Source organism: Astatotilapia calliptera, chromosome 15 (genome assembly GCF_964374335.1).
Source record: "Astatotilapia calliptera chromosome 15, fAstCal68.1, whole genome shotgun sequence".
Classification (NCBI taxonomy): domain Eukaryota; kingdom Metazoa; phylum Chordata; class Actinopteri; order Cichliformes; family Cichlidae; genus Astatotilapia; species Astatotilapia calliptera.
The window spans coordinates 1,458,639-1,475,747 of NC_137436.1; the positions used below are offsets into that span (position 1 = coordinate 1,458,639).

Genomic DNA, 17,109 nt, shown 5'->3' on the forward strand with positions numbered 1-17,109 from the left:
TGGAAGTTCTCCACTTGTCATTCCCAACCCAGTGTGGGTAGTCTACCTCTTTCTCTCTGTGAACCGTGGACTTGGACTCTGAGGTGCTAATTCCCATCAGTGCTGCCTGTAAACCACCCCACTGTGACCTGGAGGTCATTACTCACAGAAGCCCACAGAACCACATCGTCCGCAGAGACACGACCCAGAGACACCAAACCTGACTTCACCTCACCTACAAATCAGGTCCAGAACAGTTATGAACAGAATCACCGACAGTTTCGAGAACATTAAACGGTGTAAAAAAGTGCTGTAAATTTACACGAGTAACAGTGATACTGATTTTGACTTTGTTAATACAGGCACAGTATGAGGATAATAATTCACAGAATATTATGAAAAGAAGTTGGAGAAATGAGTGTTTGGTTAAACACAAGGTCCCATTTCATGCTTCCTACCCTGTGCTTAGACTGTGGGGAGTGTGCTGCTCTGAGTCGCTGGCTCTCGCACACGCGCACCATTTCTCATGTTGAATTTGTTGTCACGGATGGCGTAATGCCGAGTTGGCCCGTGGTGCTCCTAATGAGAGCACAACTCCCTAGGCTGCTGCCACCCAAATGGACCCAGAGAGGCAGCAGCGGCTCACATGCACAGATACCAACACACAAAGGAAAGCACTGTATGTGCGTTCATTGAGTCATGTGACCCGCACTGCTGAGAATTTCTCAGAAATAATTAATTCGTGTGAGATCTAATCACGAAGAGCAATGTGACCACTGACCAGACTGCGTAAGTCGATCGTCGCCCCGGGGCGCCGGCTCGACCAACATGGACCCTGAGTCACCCTCCCTGGAAGAGGCGAGTCTACACAAAGACTTTATTAAATGGAATCCATGCTGTAGGAGAAAGTGTTTGCTGGACGTGTGCCGCGGTCTGCCCATGCATTATGCAAGAAACTCGAATTAACAGAATTTATTTAGATTTAAAATGACAGAATGATTTTTGAAAAGACCAACTTGCTAAATTAATACATAACAGACACAAACATATGGGCATACGATGTGCGTTCATGCTTGGAAAGGTGGCCAACAGTGAGCCGTGCAGAGAGCACAAATGAGTTTTGCCCGTGGAAAGAGTGGCAGCGCTGGTTCTAATATAGAGTAGACACAGTGTGTCATTGTGGCCCGGTGGCTGCAGGGACCAGATGGAGGACTGCAGCAACGGGATTGAACCCCACACAAAGGGTGCACGATATAAATTCACCTTTAATAATCACAGGGATAAACAGCGAGCAAGAGGAGGAGCTACTGCATGCAGCTGCCGTCTCACCGCTCCTTTTCCCGTCATCGTTAGCGAGCACTTGATGGAAAACTTGGCCGTTTCCTTGGCCAGGCTGAACTTGCCAGCCTTTTGGAGGTTGAAATATAGGTTTCAAAGCCAACTAAATCAAACACAAGTCCTCTTTGCCAAATATCTCACACACATATTTGTCATTAGCTGAGAGCGCTGCGCCTGCGAGGACACACGGGTACCAAAAAATGCTGTAGGAACTGACACTCTGAGCCAGTGAAGGCATGTTGTAATCCCGAGTTCCTTTTTGCTGACAGCTTTTTCTCCTTGATTTATGACCTGGAGGTGAAACAGAGTTCCCCAGTCCACCTCGGAGTGAACAAACTAATGAACCAGATGCATTATTTATTATTGAAAAAGCACGGCCCAGAACAAAAGCAAAGGTTTGGGTCAAAAACGCTGAAACATTCCACATTCAGAGCGACGGATGCTTTTCCTCCCTGCCCTCTTTACTCTGCACATCAACCTGAAGCCTGTGCCAGCTTTAATATTGGCTGAATAAAAGATGGTTGCAGTGTACTCTGTAATGTGAGTAGATGGGATGGCAGTTCCTACGTTCTAATTCAGGAATCAAAGTGATTGCTGCTTATCTTGATCAGCGGTGGGCTGGCATGCTAGCTGTGAGAGCCTGTAGAAAAGATTAGATCTTAATTGTCAGACATTAGAGTGTGATGGCAGCCAGAGAGACAGGGAGAGATATGACTGTGCCTTGTAATAATCCTTCAGTGTTGACACTGAGATCCAAGTTAAAACAAGCACAAAGGCTTGTGTTGTTCCCTCTCTAGTTGCATTAATGAGAAAGGACTTATTCTTGTATCACCTTACTTCTGCTGAGATGTTCGCCAAGATTTGGCACAAATATTTCATGCTGCAAAAAGTATTTCAGCAGGCGTGCTTCCTGATTGTTGCTGGAGAGGATATATCAAAGTACGCAGGCGTAAAGGGTCAAGGCATTCTCTGTTAAATACCAAATGCTGCTTTTGCACAGTCACCTGAAAAAGAAAAAACATCCCAGAATGCCGGCCTTCGCCAGAGAGTGAAGCCGACTTCACGTCCACAGCGGTGCTTGGACAAGCAGCATAACTTGGACAAGTTGCAACAATATGAGTCAAATTTCAGTTCACTGATGGCTCAGTCACACAAGCACGACGACCTCTTTAGAAAATAAATCGATGACTGTCAGGTGATTGCATTGATGTCTTTACAATCAGTGACAAATTGCAAGTAGCTGCAGTGACCTGGAGGTTGAGGATGCTTTAGACTCAACCGCCGGCTGAAAGCTTTTGATTGCACAGAGATTGCACAGGGAGGCAACCTGTCCCCAAACAGTCAGAGTCAGCAGTCGCTCTCAGAGAGGAGGTTTGCAGAGAGCTGTGGCATATAAACACAGACAGACTTGTGGAGGTGGGAGCGGTGAGTAGAGCCACGGGGTAATTAGCATTAGCTGAGCATAGAGCATATTTATGCTAATCTCCCAGCATGGCACAGGTATAACTGCTTTTAATGGTGGTTACATATTTCTGTGAATTATAAGCGCCTCAAGGCTCCTGCTTGGATGCACTTTTGCAGACTGATACCTGTGCTGCACCCATAAACATCAGCTCCACGCAGACAGGCCCACGTTTATGGTAATGGGAGCCAAACCTGCTGCCTTTGGCAAAGGTCTGTGCACCAGAGTTATTGCAGCACACTAAAACTAATCAAAATGCAATCAAATGATAATAAATACACTAAGAAAATTTAAATTTAAATATCTGTGCTTTTTAAAACTAACTGAGCTTTAGTCTCCAGCTGGCGGAGACACTGGTGCACATGTTTATAGAAATACAGATTACGACTTCACTTCGTGTTGTTGTCGGTTGTGAAGTATCTGAAAAATCCCACCCGTCTCATGTTAACTGGGACAAACACCCGAAACTAATAAGAACTCGACTGAAACCAAACATTTCTTATCAATAACAACTAAAGTGAAAGAACAGCAAAAGCTCACACTTGAAACTAGGGCTGAACGATTATGGAAAATAATCTAATTGCGATTTTTTGCCCCAATATTGCGATTGCGATGCGATATGCGATTATTTTTTAAGGTCTTTGTCTTCTGTATTATTAAACAAAGACAAGCAATACATCATATAGTATGGCCAATACTATATTACATTAATTTTAAACTGTTCTTTCCTGGAAGACAGACCTCTGTTATGATGACATGAGGTGATGCATGAATTGATGACTGACATTTTTATTTAACTTCTTCAATCACAACAGTATATTTGAACATACACAATAGTTTATTTTTAGCTTACAAACATCTGAGCATAAAGTGCTGACAAGGAACCCTGGTGTAAACATTAAAATGAAAGTCAGTACAATGTGCAGATTGCAGAAATATACATAAACAAAATCAGTGGCTTTACCACACTCAGTTTTTCAACATCTGTGAACTACTAGACAGTCATTCAATTAAAAAATAATATTAAATAAATAAAACTAATAAATAAAAAATACACACATCTTACTGATCTCTGCAGTCAGTAACATTACACATAAAGTGCAAACATAATAGCAATTGTATAAACACACACACAAACACGCCTTTAAAGTTTAAAGGCGTGTCTAGCCTTCTGTCGGTCTAGCCTTCTGACGGTCTAGCCTTCTGATTAGCTAATCAGAAGGCTAGTTCTGATTAGCGTCACCGCTGTCTCGGTGGAGTTTAATAAACTCGGCCGTCTGCTTCTTGCTATCTAAAATATAACCAGACACTGGTGTAAATTCTCGACTGTCTCATACTTCTGTTTAATAAGTTTTCTGTTTGACGTTTAGTCAGCTGTGTGAAAACCAAGGAGGAACCCACCCGGGGGATTAATAAAGTTTTATTTTATCTAATCTAATAACTTTAATCTCAGCCAAACCGATTTACTCACGAACAAACAAAACACTGAAAAAAGCCCAACAATAACATTTTTAGGTTGTCTAAGTGACTTATATATTACGTTTAACCCGAGCAGCGAAACTCCGCGGTGATCTGAAAATGATGTGCCGGGAGTTGTGCCGTTCTCGGCCGCATCAGTAACCCTCGAGCTCCCGGCTAGCTGTCGAGCTGGTGGGTAGCAGACGCCTCTGAAAACGTCGAAGCACTTTTGCAAATATGGGATATCTTGATAAACCGAGCAGATATTTGATGTTTACACAACTACTTTCTCGCCTGAAAATATGTTCAAAGTTTATTTTGTGACCCAGAAAGATTAGTATGAGTAATTTTAAAACTTAGTAGCGGCCGCCATTGCTGGAAACTGGAGTTTGGCTGGGCCGCGCTATGAGTTCTGGGATATGGTAGTAATTTGGACAGCCTTATAATCGCAGTATAATCGCAGCCTTTGCGGTTAGAAAATTGCACTTGATCATGTCGCGATATTATCGCAAATGCGATATATCGTTCAGCCCTACTTGAAACCATCTAAAGCTGCAGTGGATTGAAGCTAACAAAGTAAAACAAATGGAAATTAAAACGATGCACCGGTTCCTCCAAAACCTTGGATGTTTTACACATATTTGAAATAGAGCAGATTCCAACTTCGTGTTGTATAAAACCTTTCTGATGCTTTAAGTAGTAAGTGCCCTCAGTAAACTCTACACTGAGCAAGATAGTTTGTAGCAGAGAAACAGTTTTATTCAGGAGAAGTATTATTCTGTTTTTTTTTGTGCTGTATTATGAATAAATTCTCACCTTAAGTTAAAAAAAACAAGCTTGTCACACTCAAATACAAAAAAACCCTAAAGACAATAAAAAAGATGTCGGGTTGCTCGAAAAGACGGCGACTCTGACAGTGCCAGAAAAATACTGGACACAAATAAAAGCTGATATTAAACACAATACTTCATTTTCACAAAGAGCCGTACTGTAGTAAACACAGGAAATAACCCAGTGGTTGCTGCAGTCGACGGGGCAAGCCCTGTGCTGTTACTGTTTATCTTTTAATGTGATAAGTCAGTCCTCGAGCCAACGAGCTGTTGTTTCTACCATGGATGTCATCAGTCACAGGAGCATTTCGCACTCCCTTCACATTAATAACAATCCTTATTTATTTTAATCCTCATTGGTTTGGCAGCGGCAGTGAAAACACGTACATGCATTTAAACATGCGTGGGTGAGTGAGAAATAATGGAGGCTGATAGCATATGGAAGTTTCAATTTGTCTGGATAATGTAAAGGAATAAATGCAGAAAAAAGGTCTGGACCACATTTACATCATATCCAAAATGTTTGCCAGTGCAGTAAAACTGTAAGTAAACATGTAAATAATAACCTAAGTCAGCTATGCGTGGAAACGTGGATGAAATCGATAACTTACGGCCAGAGTGGCGTCCACACAGCAGAGACCACAGAAAGTCAGCGACAGCCGGCAAAGTGAAGTGGGCGTGTCGAGGGGCGGGACCAGTGATCATCTCACTGGCACAGTGATCGAGGGGCGGGGCCAGTGATTGACATGTGACAGGATAATAAACACAGAGGTTATCTACAGGAGGCAACCGGAGCCTGGAGCGTCTGTGTTGGGCAAGTTACTTTGAAAACGTAATTACTTATAGTTACTAGTTACTTCTTCAAAAAAGTAACTGAGTTAGTAGCTGAATTACAAGATTCTAAAAGTAATTAATTACTAGAAAAGTAACTATTGCGTTAGGCAAGGCAAGGCAAGTTTATTTGTATAGCACAATTCAACAACAAGGTGATTCAAAGTGCTTTACAGAGACATTAGAAACAAGAACAAATAAAAAGCAGGATTTAAAATTGATTAAAACAAGCAAACAAACTAACTAAACACACACATTTCACACCTGTTCGCGCGATCTGAACCCTTATCGTAAGGGGAGCTACCAGTCCTTCTGTGGACGAGCTACTTTCTATTTTAAATTCCCTGAATTTAAAATACTCTCTACTTTAAAAAAAGTTTAACCCTCAGGGGTCCAGGGTATAATCGGCCATTTTTAACTACACATTTCACATTTCTATTTATTTGCCTTGTTTGGTGTCATTCTCTTCAGCACAGCCTCACATGTCTGAATCTACAGTTACGTTTTCATTTTGACAGACTGTATTAATACAATTGATCTTAAATCAGACAAAAAACATGAAAAATCGGAGTAGAAAAAGTGATATTTTTACTGTAACAACCACAAATGTGTTTATTGAATCATATTTCATAACTTTAAATGCAAATATAAATTGTCAATTTTAAAATCATACGCACAAGTTTTGCAAACAACAAAGTTACTTGCAGCCATTTACCTTTTATCCTTTTTTTTTTTTTTACAACCACTTCAAATTATTTACAGAACAATCAGCTGTTCTTCAATAAGATGCCACAAATTATTTGTGCCACTGCAAATATTTCTGTCCACTATAAAGGAAACATCACAGCCTGATGCCTGCAGGTCTGACAGCAGCAGGTGTGTCACTCCTGTTTCTACCCGGAGACAGCAGTCGCCTCATTGTTCTGACACACAACACAAAACTATCCACAACACTACACACTAACTACACAAGACAGCACATTAACTACACCAAACACGCTAAACGTCACAAATCTCTCTCGCCGTCACTCCTGAAACTTCCCCCTCTTCCTAAACAACCAAATGTCATGTTTCCATATCATAGTTTGATTGGTCAACATGGTGCGTTTTTCCACCAACACGAACGAGCTGTTTTTTGTTTGCTCATAAGCAGAGAGTGCTTGTTAGCGCTGTCCTCAGACAGTAAACGTGACGAAACTATTGAGGAAAAAACGCTGCATATATATTGTTTATCATGACTCTGGTTTTACTGGTCTATCAACACAGTTTATAAACTGGTACATGTCACCTTGTTGCTGTCTTAAAGTAGTCATGTGATTGTCTTACCACGACTCCTTTATGCTTCCTCAGTCAAACAGCAGCACTCATGCCATTGTTTCCCCCTGAGCTCCAGGTGTTGTGCAGTGATCGCCGTCCACGGGAGCGCAGCTGCTTAAAGCTGTAGCGCCCAGATTACTTATGTGCGGTCAGCTGAACACAGCGTCAACCGTCTGTTTGTTGAAAAACAGTAACGCACCGCATTTTGTTGTTAGTAACGGTAACGGCGTTGCAACGATAGAAACAGTAATTAGTTAGATTACTCGTTACTGAAAACAGAAACGCCGTTAGTAACGCTGTTCAGGATTCACTTGAATGAGCAACGTTGTTAGTCGAAGGTCAGTAATTCTTCATTTTACTGCATCTGAGAAAGAAGAGCAATTCTTATTTTCATTTAGTTCATTCAGACAAAAACTAAAAAGGAAAAGAAAAAACTGACTGAATCTCACAATATTGTTTAAACCTCACCGAGGTTTGCATAAAACCCTGGTAGTCTCACTTTTAGGTGATGCACCTTAAAGCAGCATGGTGGTAACATCCACATGTGTCAGGCTCACGGCATTGCCATCGCAACATCTTGATTATTTCCTTTTTTCAGCCTTTTTCAGCCTGCATGACCCAATTTTGGTAAAGCTTCAGCTGTCAGACAGATCGCCTCGCTGCCTCCAGGATGCTACACAGAGGGCTTCATGATCGTGGCTGCACACCAAGCCCAAATCATCACCCCTCCACCACCGTGCTTGATACGAGCTGTTTTAGTTTTTACCATATACGACCAAACAACTTCATTTTGTTCTCATCTAAGAAGTCTTGGCAGCCCAGCTCTTGGCAACTTTTCCACAAAAGGAATACTTCTTCGGTCCGTTGTAAGTATACGGTCATGAACGGCTGCCTGTAGAGTCGGACGTGTAACTCTGTTTGCATTATGTCTGAGCATCACATCATCTGGCAGGAATCTGCTGAGATGACTGTGAAATGAAATGTTCCAGACCAGCAAGCTACCGACATCTGCTTTGATCCAGGTGATCACACTTACTGACAATCAGTAAGTAATCAGTCGATCAGCAGCACCTGGCTGTTACCCTCTCTAGTCCTATGGAAGCAGTAAGTACACATAAAAACAACACGACTGTAGTAACTAAGCAGGTTACATATATAATGTATTGTTTTAACTGTTGAGCTCCTGTAATGAGCCAATGAGCTTCCACAACACAGAGATTAAGTGAAAAACGACATTCTTCTGACTTTGTTCTGCATACAGATTACAGCAACACTGACCTGTGGCTAACACATTTGTAAATCACAGTGTGAATAATGCTCATATGATTCACGGTTTCAAGAAACACTAATATAGTAAATCAAGCAGAAACCAGTCAGAATACACTCTGATCCTCTCAACCAGCAGACCCAAACAAACAGCCTACAAGCAGCCTCCCTGTAAAAAACAACACTTGAAACACAAGTCATAAATATTTCTCTTCGTATTTACCCTGGAAGACGGCCAGGCCGCTGTTATTCATCACACAGGGAAACAGGAAACATCTCCAGCGCTCTCAAACTTTATCTGAGCATCAGCACAACTCTGCTCACTGATGTCAGTGGAAATCCACACTCGGCTCTGTGCTGTCCACAGGGCCACATCCTGCCAATCACAGGCCTTCCACCGAGACGATTACGAGACAACAGCGGCACGCGTGTATATCATTTTATTTCCCGATGAAACTTGATCCAACATTGAGAGCGACAATAATGTGGAGATTTCTTTGACAACTAGCCTGGCTAATCTGCATCGACAGCTGTGCGTTGACACCAGGAATTAGTCGTTGCTCATGCAAATAGAGCGCGTATGCTAATACTGGAGCTAATTGGCGAAGAGAGGGAGGGGAGAGTTGTCAGTCGAACGTTAGCTGGATGGAGACGTGCAAGTGCTCTGCTCTCAGCAGCCTGAAAGGCCTCCAGCCGTCCTCATTACGTGGCACCGACATGACACCGTTCACCATTCATTTTATTTCTACAGATGGCAAATTTGTTGAGTCTTTGCATCACAGCGACGTTCAGCAGATTTCAGTCTCTCTCGCTCGTCGTGTTACATGCGGTGAATTCGTTGACATTTTTAATGCTAATCCAGCTGCTGAGTACCAATATATCTATAAACCAATGAGACAACGGCTCACATTAGCAGCACTGAAACACTACAGCTGAACCATTAGACATGGCTTTATAGTTTTTAATAAAAATCATGTAAGATTGATGCATATTATTGGCTGGTTCTGTAGAAATTGCAATGACGACTGTCAATTTCAATTCTGCCTTTTATTTTGCAACAAAGAAGCGTTGATACGTTAACATTGCTGTACTTAGCTCGCTGTGCAGCAGCGCATTATAAAAAAAATTCAGTTTGTCGTTGGATAAAGTTGTTTATCTAATACTAATAAGTCGTTTAGGAGAGTTACTGTCATGTATTAAGTAATGCAGAGTGCTCTCACTGTTAGACTGACTGACCCACACCTGCAGAAACATCCTCATCACTCAGCTAAGACTAGCTAAGAACGGGTTAGCACAAACACAGGTGCAAAGCTTCGATGTAAGTCGAGGAGAAGCATGATTATTATCATCAAAATGATCACAAAGGTACTGCCAACATATAAAAAGTACCGTGTAAAGATTTCAAATATCACGTCCCATTTGACCTCTCACCTTCAACATCAACAGATTAAACTGAAGTTCAAAGTGTTATATTAATGTTATACAGAGGTTTAAGATGACAGTAGGTTTATTTGCATTACAGAAACAGGTCATAACAATTTCAACATGTTCCTGAATAAATATGATTTAATAAATGTGGTTAAAACTTATAATATTTAAATATTTGAATAAATCCACATAAATAATATAAATAATTATACTCACAGTCATGTTAGACGGCTGTTTCAACAGGGCAAATAACAAAAGCCTGAAATTTGTGTTGTTTTTATTTTTAGACCAAAGAAAACTGAATAGTATTAGTATAGTATTCCTTAAAAGTAAACGCTACCTGGTGATGGAGCTCCTTGGTGGCAGATTTGCGCTCTCAGAGTGCTTCTTGTTATTATGTGTAATTAGATATAATTTTTGAAATATGCGATTAATTCACTCGTTCAGGAAGAAACCACATGAAACACGTTCATTACACCTTCAGTGTTCACACAATGCACAAAGGCTAACAAGGTCTATGTTTGTGTGTCGCACTGAATGTAAACATAATGTTTGAATTGCACACGGTTAATGATATTTTCAGTTCAGTCTAACATTTGTACTTCAGCATGGCAACAGGTACAATGCTTTGAAATAGGATCACAATAATCACTGTTCAGCTGCACATTCAGACTGACACGGGCAGATTTGACAAGGTCTTAAATAATCAGGCCCCATCTTATCTTAATGACCTTGTAGTACCATATCACCCTATTAGAGCACTTGGCTCTCGCTCTGCAGGCCTACTTGTTGTTCCTAGAGTATTTAAAAGTAGAATGGGAGGCAGAGCCTTCAGTTTTCAGGCCCCTCTTCTGTGGAACCAGCTTCCAGTTTGGATTCAGGAGACAGACACTATCTCTACTTTCAAGATTAGGCTTCAAACTTTCCTTTTTGCTAAAGCATATAGTTAGGGCTGGACCAGGTGACCCTGGATCCTCCCTTAGTTTTTGCTGCAGTAGACGTAGGCTGCCGGGGGATTTTCTTCTTCTGTCATGATGTGTTCACAGACCTCTCTGCATTGAATCATATCTGTTATTAACCTCTGTCTCTCTTCCACAGCATGTCTTTATCCTGTCTTCCTTCTCTCACCCCAACCAATCACAGCAGATGGCCCCGCCCCTCCCCGAGCCTGGTTCTGCTGGAGGTTTCTTCCTGTTAAAAGGCAGTTTTTCCTTCCCACTGTCGCCAAAGTGCTTGCATGTAATTCAGTTAAATTTTATTCATACAGCACCAAATCACAGCAACAGTCACCTCAAGGAGCTTTATACTGTAAGGTCGACTCTACAATAATACATACAGAGAAAAACCAACAATCACATGACCCCCTGTGAGCAGCACTTTGGCGACAGTGGGAAGTGCTGTGGAAGAGAGACAGAGATTAATAACAAGTATGATTCACTGCAGAGAGGTCTATTAACACGTAGTGAGTGTAGAGAAACACCCAGTGCATCATGGGTCATATGATTGTTGGACTTTTCTCTGTATTATTGTAGAGTCGACCCTATAAAGCACCCTGAGGCGACTGTTGTTGTGATTTGGTGCTGTATAAATAAAACTGATCTGAATTGAATTTGAATTGAAACACTTTTGTGTTTCAAACAATGATATGAAACAATGAGAAGAACTTAGAACATGTAAACAGGAAAATTTACGTGTGCACACATAAGGTTGGTTTGAAAGGTTTTTTTTATAACCCAGGTTATTAACTGACAGGAAGCTCACGCTGACTCTGAACCGTACATGTATCACAAAACACTGTTTCCACAAACTACAAATGAATATTGAACTTCACAAATAATTAAGTGTCACAAATTCTGTAAACTGATTCCAGACCGAGTAGCGAGTGTGTTTGAGAGCTTAGAAATGATTTTTATTCATAAGACAAAGATTGTGTTTTTCTTTCTCCTTTTAAAGGTTACGCTGTGTAACTCTAAACTTCAGGTAACCATAACAACAGCAACTCTGGTGTATCTGTATTTCTGATCCGCGTAAATAACCTCTCCTATTCATATATTTTACTATATGCTTGCCATGTAACAGACCGCCACATGGCTTTAGCTTTTTATTTTTGAAAAGATGTTTTTTGGCCCTCTCTCTCATTTTCTCTCTTACCTTGACCTGACAGAGCTTCTCTTTATACTTGGTGAGATGCTTCTGTTGTAGTCTTTGAACCACTTGGTTGTTGTGAGCCACTCTGTCTAGACTCTGAGGTAACACGCTGCATGTTGATGAAGTCTTATGTCCTTCCCTCTTGCTAATACAACAAAACATGTTATCCATTTCCAGTGCTTTTCTCCTTATTGAAGTAATACTGCAGACCACCAGCCTTTCAGCTGGTGAGCCGATCAAAGGACAAACCTTCTAAGCGCCGTCTTGCTTCCTGGGTTCACATTTCCAGTTAACTAATAACAAACTAGCTGGAATTTGAATGCTGGCCTGGGGATAATATGAACTGTGGGAGAGCCGAGCAGAAAGCCTCGTAAATGATAGCGACTGGAGCTCAGTTTGTGTGCAACCACATATAAAGATGCAAATATACACGCTTGTTTTAGATTTCCCTCATTGGCCCAAATGAGCACATGTGTACACACACAGTGTACAGAAGATCAAGGAGCCTCTTTTCTGCCAAGGTCTCCACCCAGACCACCCAGAATCCTCTGAAGGCTGACCCTGTAGCTCATTTGTCCTGCTGATCTGCGGATCGCCGGTCAGAATCGGGGTGAAAGTTGAAGCTGACGGCGTATTCTCAGCAGCCGAGGCAGCGCTGACTGGAAAAGAGGAGTCACCAGCAGGCCGGGCTCCAACCCTGACCCCCCAGGGATTATCTGGGTCAAGGACTATATCCAGTCTGGCTCCACTGGACATCAATGAATGCACCACGGTGTGTCTGGCCATGTGTGCATTTCTCTCCAAGCGAATGAAAGCAACACAAAACATGATAACGCTGATAAAGTTGACATGACAACCTTTTAGTAAGAAATACTTCAGATGGACTCGTCTTCATCCCTCATGTGTGAACAACACCTGCAGCGATGTGACCCCCTGCACGTCTGCACAGCGCAGAATGAGCTGGCTCATATTTTTTCTTACTACAGTTTTAATTACTGCATACTAACGTCTATGAATAACAATGATAATGCATTTTTGCTTTGAAGTTCAAAGGTTTATTTATACAATCCCATCAAGCACATATTTATCTCTTCTACACAAGCTGCTGGGGGCCTAAACGAGTTAAAGCATAGAACAGATGTTACAAATGCAGAATATTTAATGTGTGATGTTCAGTCAGTGCGCTGTGTCTCGACCCTGAGCTCATCATCAAGGATAGCAGACATCAGTTTGAATTTCAGCTGATGATGTTGATTAGATTCACTCACGAAATGTTACCTTTACAGCACTTTGCCATCGTGCATGAGCAATAAGCCGTGATGGCTCACGTACCATCTGCTGGAATTTAGTTGTGTAAGTCTGGAAAAAGCAGGTCAGCTGATCACAGCGTGTACACGGAGTCGACTGGAGCTCACAATAGAAACGATTGTAACTTCTTTCTAAGTGGTTCTTTTCCCCAGGGTGCAACACTCTGTGCCCATCTTACCAAATCTGCACTCATTTTACATTCAGCTGTGGAGGCAAAGTCACCAACCTACAACGCAGGCGACAAACAGGTGTTTTTTTAGTTAATTCGGTTTTTTATCTCTGCTTGTGTTCTGCATGAAAAATGTTGAAGCTGTATGAATTCATTAGAATTAAGTTGTAATAATGTTTGTATCTCCTTGTTTTATTATGATTTTGTTAGTTTATTAATGGAGCACGCACAAAAATAGCTGGTGCACAAATCCACAAAGAGCAGATTTTTACTTTTTTACTTTTACTTGTTCTGAGAAGTCGAGTCGGCACCGCAGCTTGTTTTCAGCACTTTGATAGGAGGGGGTCAAACCCACGGAGACAATATGCATATATATGCACCACAAACACATACAATATGAAATCTATACATTTGATTACATTTTATGTGCTTGGACTGTGGAAGTGGAGAACAGCTCCACAGAGGCAACGATTCTAACCACTAGCCACATGCTGCCATTTTATATAAAGGCTTACACACAGCTGTTTTAATCCACAGGCTTAGCAGGGCTCAGGTCCTGAGGCCTGATGGACACAGAAGGCTCAGAGGAACAAAAAAGAAAGAAAGAAATGTCAGAAATACAAAGCATGAGTGTACATGTAGACACAGCGAGGTAACTTAGCCTGGTTAAACACTACTTTAGTAACTATAGACGGGGAATACAGTGACGCGCTCAGTGTGGAGCTCGTTCCACTGTTATTTGCCATTATTTTCAGAATAAAAGCGCGAGCACGAGTACATTCAGCAGCACTGACTCAAACCTGAAGTATTCCACGACTCCTCTGTGCCGACTTATTTCTATTTTCAGCAAACCATTTGGAGGGCGTAACGTCTGATTGTCACATTTTAAAGTGATTCTCACGTCTGCCAGAGTTTTTATTTTACTTCTAACTCGGAGCTGGTGATGGAGTGGACCTGAAGTGCCACTTTAAAAAAAGGATTCCACTGATGCCACCTGTGCTGCCGTGCGGTGGGCGCCGTTTGAGTCGCGGCTTGAGTCACCCTGTCTTTGTGACATGAAATAAGCTAGAAGTGTCCTTCTCGCCCAAACTAAAAGAAGTCCTTGCTTGATCTTGGCACGCTGTTAAGATCCGAATTCCAAATTCCACCCACTCAAGTCTCCACGGTCTACAGTGTGAACTGCATGAAAATACACTGCTGCTAATTCACAGTTTGTCCAGCGGTCTAAAAATGAGCAAAGTTTGGACTGCAGCTTCCTGTCTGCAGGAAAATGATTGTAGTGCAAACAGCATGCATCGCACTTCTGATGTTACATGTTTGGGGAGGTTCTTGGTGTCTCCTTTTTCTGTTTTCGATCTCACTTTGACTGTTTTGTCTTCGTTTGGTAATCTCAGGACTCATTTTGTTGTTCTGGTGCAGCGGGCATAAGTGACGTGCACTAATATTTTCTGTTGTGAGCTTCAGCGATCAGTTGATCTGCGCTGCTACAGTTTCTGAGCTTCTGTGAATTCAACCAGCCACAGTCTAAAATATGCAGGCCAGTGTTACAAGAGCCGTTGTGCCGTGGTTTCCAAACCCATTATAAAGAAGGAATTTGGCAAGTGTCACTAAAGAGCACGATCGGCTTTAATTCAAACTGAGGAGTCTGTCTAGAAGTGAGTCCTGTTACTCAGCAGCACTGAAACACATCTGAGCACTTATATTTGCAATTATTTGAAGCGTCTAAATTAACTTTCATTTCAGAGAGCTGCAGAATTTATCCGATCAAGTCTAATAAAAATCTGCTCAAAGTTATTAGGGTTTGAGACTTGGAACCGCTGTGTTCTACCTAAAATTCTCTCATGTGTTCAGTATGTGATCGACCCGTCTTTGCCTCATTTTAGCTCTGCTGCTGCTCCGTGCACACTGCACGCCACCCAGTTGATCCTCTGAATAATGTGGAATTATGATTTCATTTGTTTTCAAAAATATTTTAAATTGTAAATATTAAGATGATTTCAGCAGCACGTCGTCTACAGGTGCAGATTACATATTGGCTCTTGCAGAGAAGTCCTCACCTTGGAAAATAATCTCCTATCTTCCTCTCCCGTCCTTTCTTTCTCCCATCTTTCCCCGGATCTGAAGGAAAATGTGATTACACCACGGGTGCCCAACTCCAGTCCAGAGAGCTACGGTCCTGCAGGTTTAAGACGTGTCCTTACTGAATCAGATGGTTGGATTACCTCTTCAGCATGCCATCAAGTTTGGCAAAAGCCAAGTGCGCATGCGCCATTAGCGTGCTGCCTGCTGTAACCCTAATTTCCCTCGGGATGAATAAAGTATTCTGATTCTGATTAATAAGCCTTCATTTGATTCAGGTGTGTCAGAACAACGATGCATCTAAAAGCTGCAGGACAGTAGCTCTCTGGACTGGAGTTGGACACCCCTGGATTTTACACTAACATCTTTTTCTTCCCTGGTAAACATCCCGCTGTACCCCGAGCTGGCAGACAGTTTGTGCCTGCACATAGACACAGTTTGTGTGTCACAGGCTGTATGCTGAACTGGAGAATACCTGGGTAACATTACTCAGCTTATGTTCAGTCCTCATCTAGCTAGCTACAACTTTACATGTGAACCATGAACAGGGATAAGAGCTAAAACGTGCAGGTGGGATCATGTAGAGCAGGGGTGGGCAATTCCAGGACCCGAGGGCCGGTGTCCTGCAGGTTTTAGATCTCACCCTGGGTAAACACACCTGAATCACATGATTAGTTCGTTACCAGGCCTCTGGAGAACTTCGGGACATGTTGAGGAGCTAATTTAAATCAGCTGTGTTGGTTCAAGGACGCATCTAAAACCTGCAGGGACACCGGCCCTCGAGGCCTGGAGTTGCCCACCCCTGATGTAGAGGCTTTGCTGTCTCTGTAGCATCGGCTCGCCAGACCGTGCTCATAAAAGCTGGAATCACCTGATAGTATTTTGTATTAACCTGCCAATCAGATTTCATTACTCATTAACCGAAGGTGCCAGAACATCGCTCCGGCCCGCTCTTGCTAGCTTTCTTTTTTCTCCTCACATGCTCTGTTTTGGATGCTCTACATCTCACCCGGGCTCTGTTGCATCTCTTTGTGTTGATTTTGATTTACTGGATACTGTGGGTAGAATTCTGACTCTGATATCATGGAAGCCGTGCTTGTTTTCATTTTAGCCGTTTTGTGTCAAACAGTGTTTGAACATGTGTCCAGAAAGTTTCTTCACTAATGTGTTTGTGGAAGGATCTTTTACTTAATTGTCATTTGTAGAGTTTTTGGCAGAATCATTGGACGAGTGCTCACCAGTGTTGACTTATGAAGGTGTTGCATGCTGGCTTCTGACAAAAGCAGAGTCAGGATGTTACACAACAGCTCAGTGAGACTTGCTGACATCTCTGCAGATTTTTATCACTGTAACGTGAATGAAGGTTGCGAAAATCGTTGTTTTCAATCAACACACTGCATATCTGTGCATTTCTAATAGCGCAGCCAAGAATAACAGTGCCATTGGGTTTAACTGTAATATGTAAATGTTTCGCTGATTAAAGGGCGAGCACAGTG

The 17,109-nt window shown here is 42.1% G+C and overlaps 1 long non-coding RNA gene across 1 annotated transcript in view; it reads right to left on the reverse strand.

Annotated features, from left to right (window-relative positions):
- Positions 1-5,749, reverse strand: part of LOC113037166 (uncharacterized) — a 34,078-nt gene extending 28,329 nt beyond the window's left edge. Inside the window, exon 1 of the long non-coding RNA XR_003274593.2 lies at positions 5,679-5,749. This is a non-coding gene — a long non-coding RNA (uncharacterized LOC113037166). The remainder of the gene's footprint in view (positions 1-5,678) is intronic.
- Positions 5,750-17,109: the final 11,360 nt, after the last annotated feature.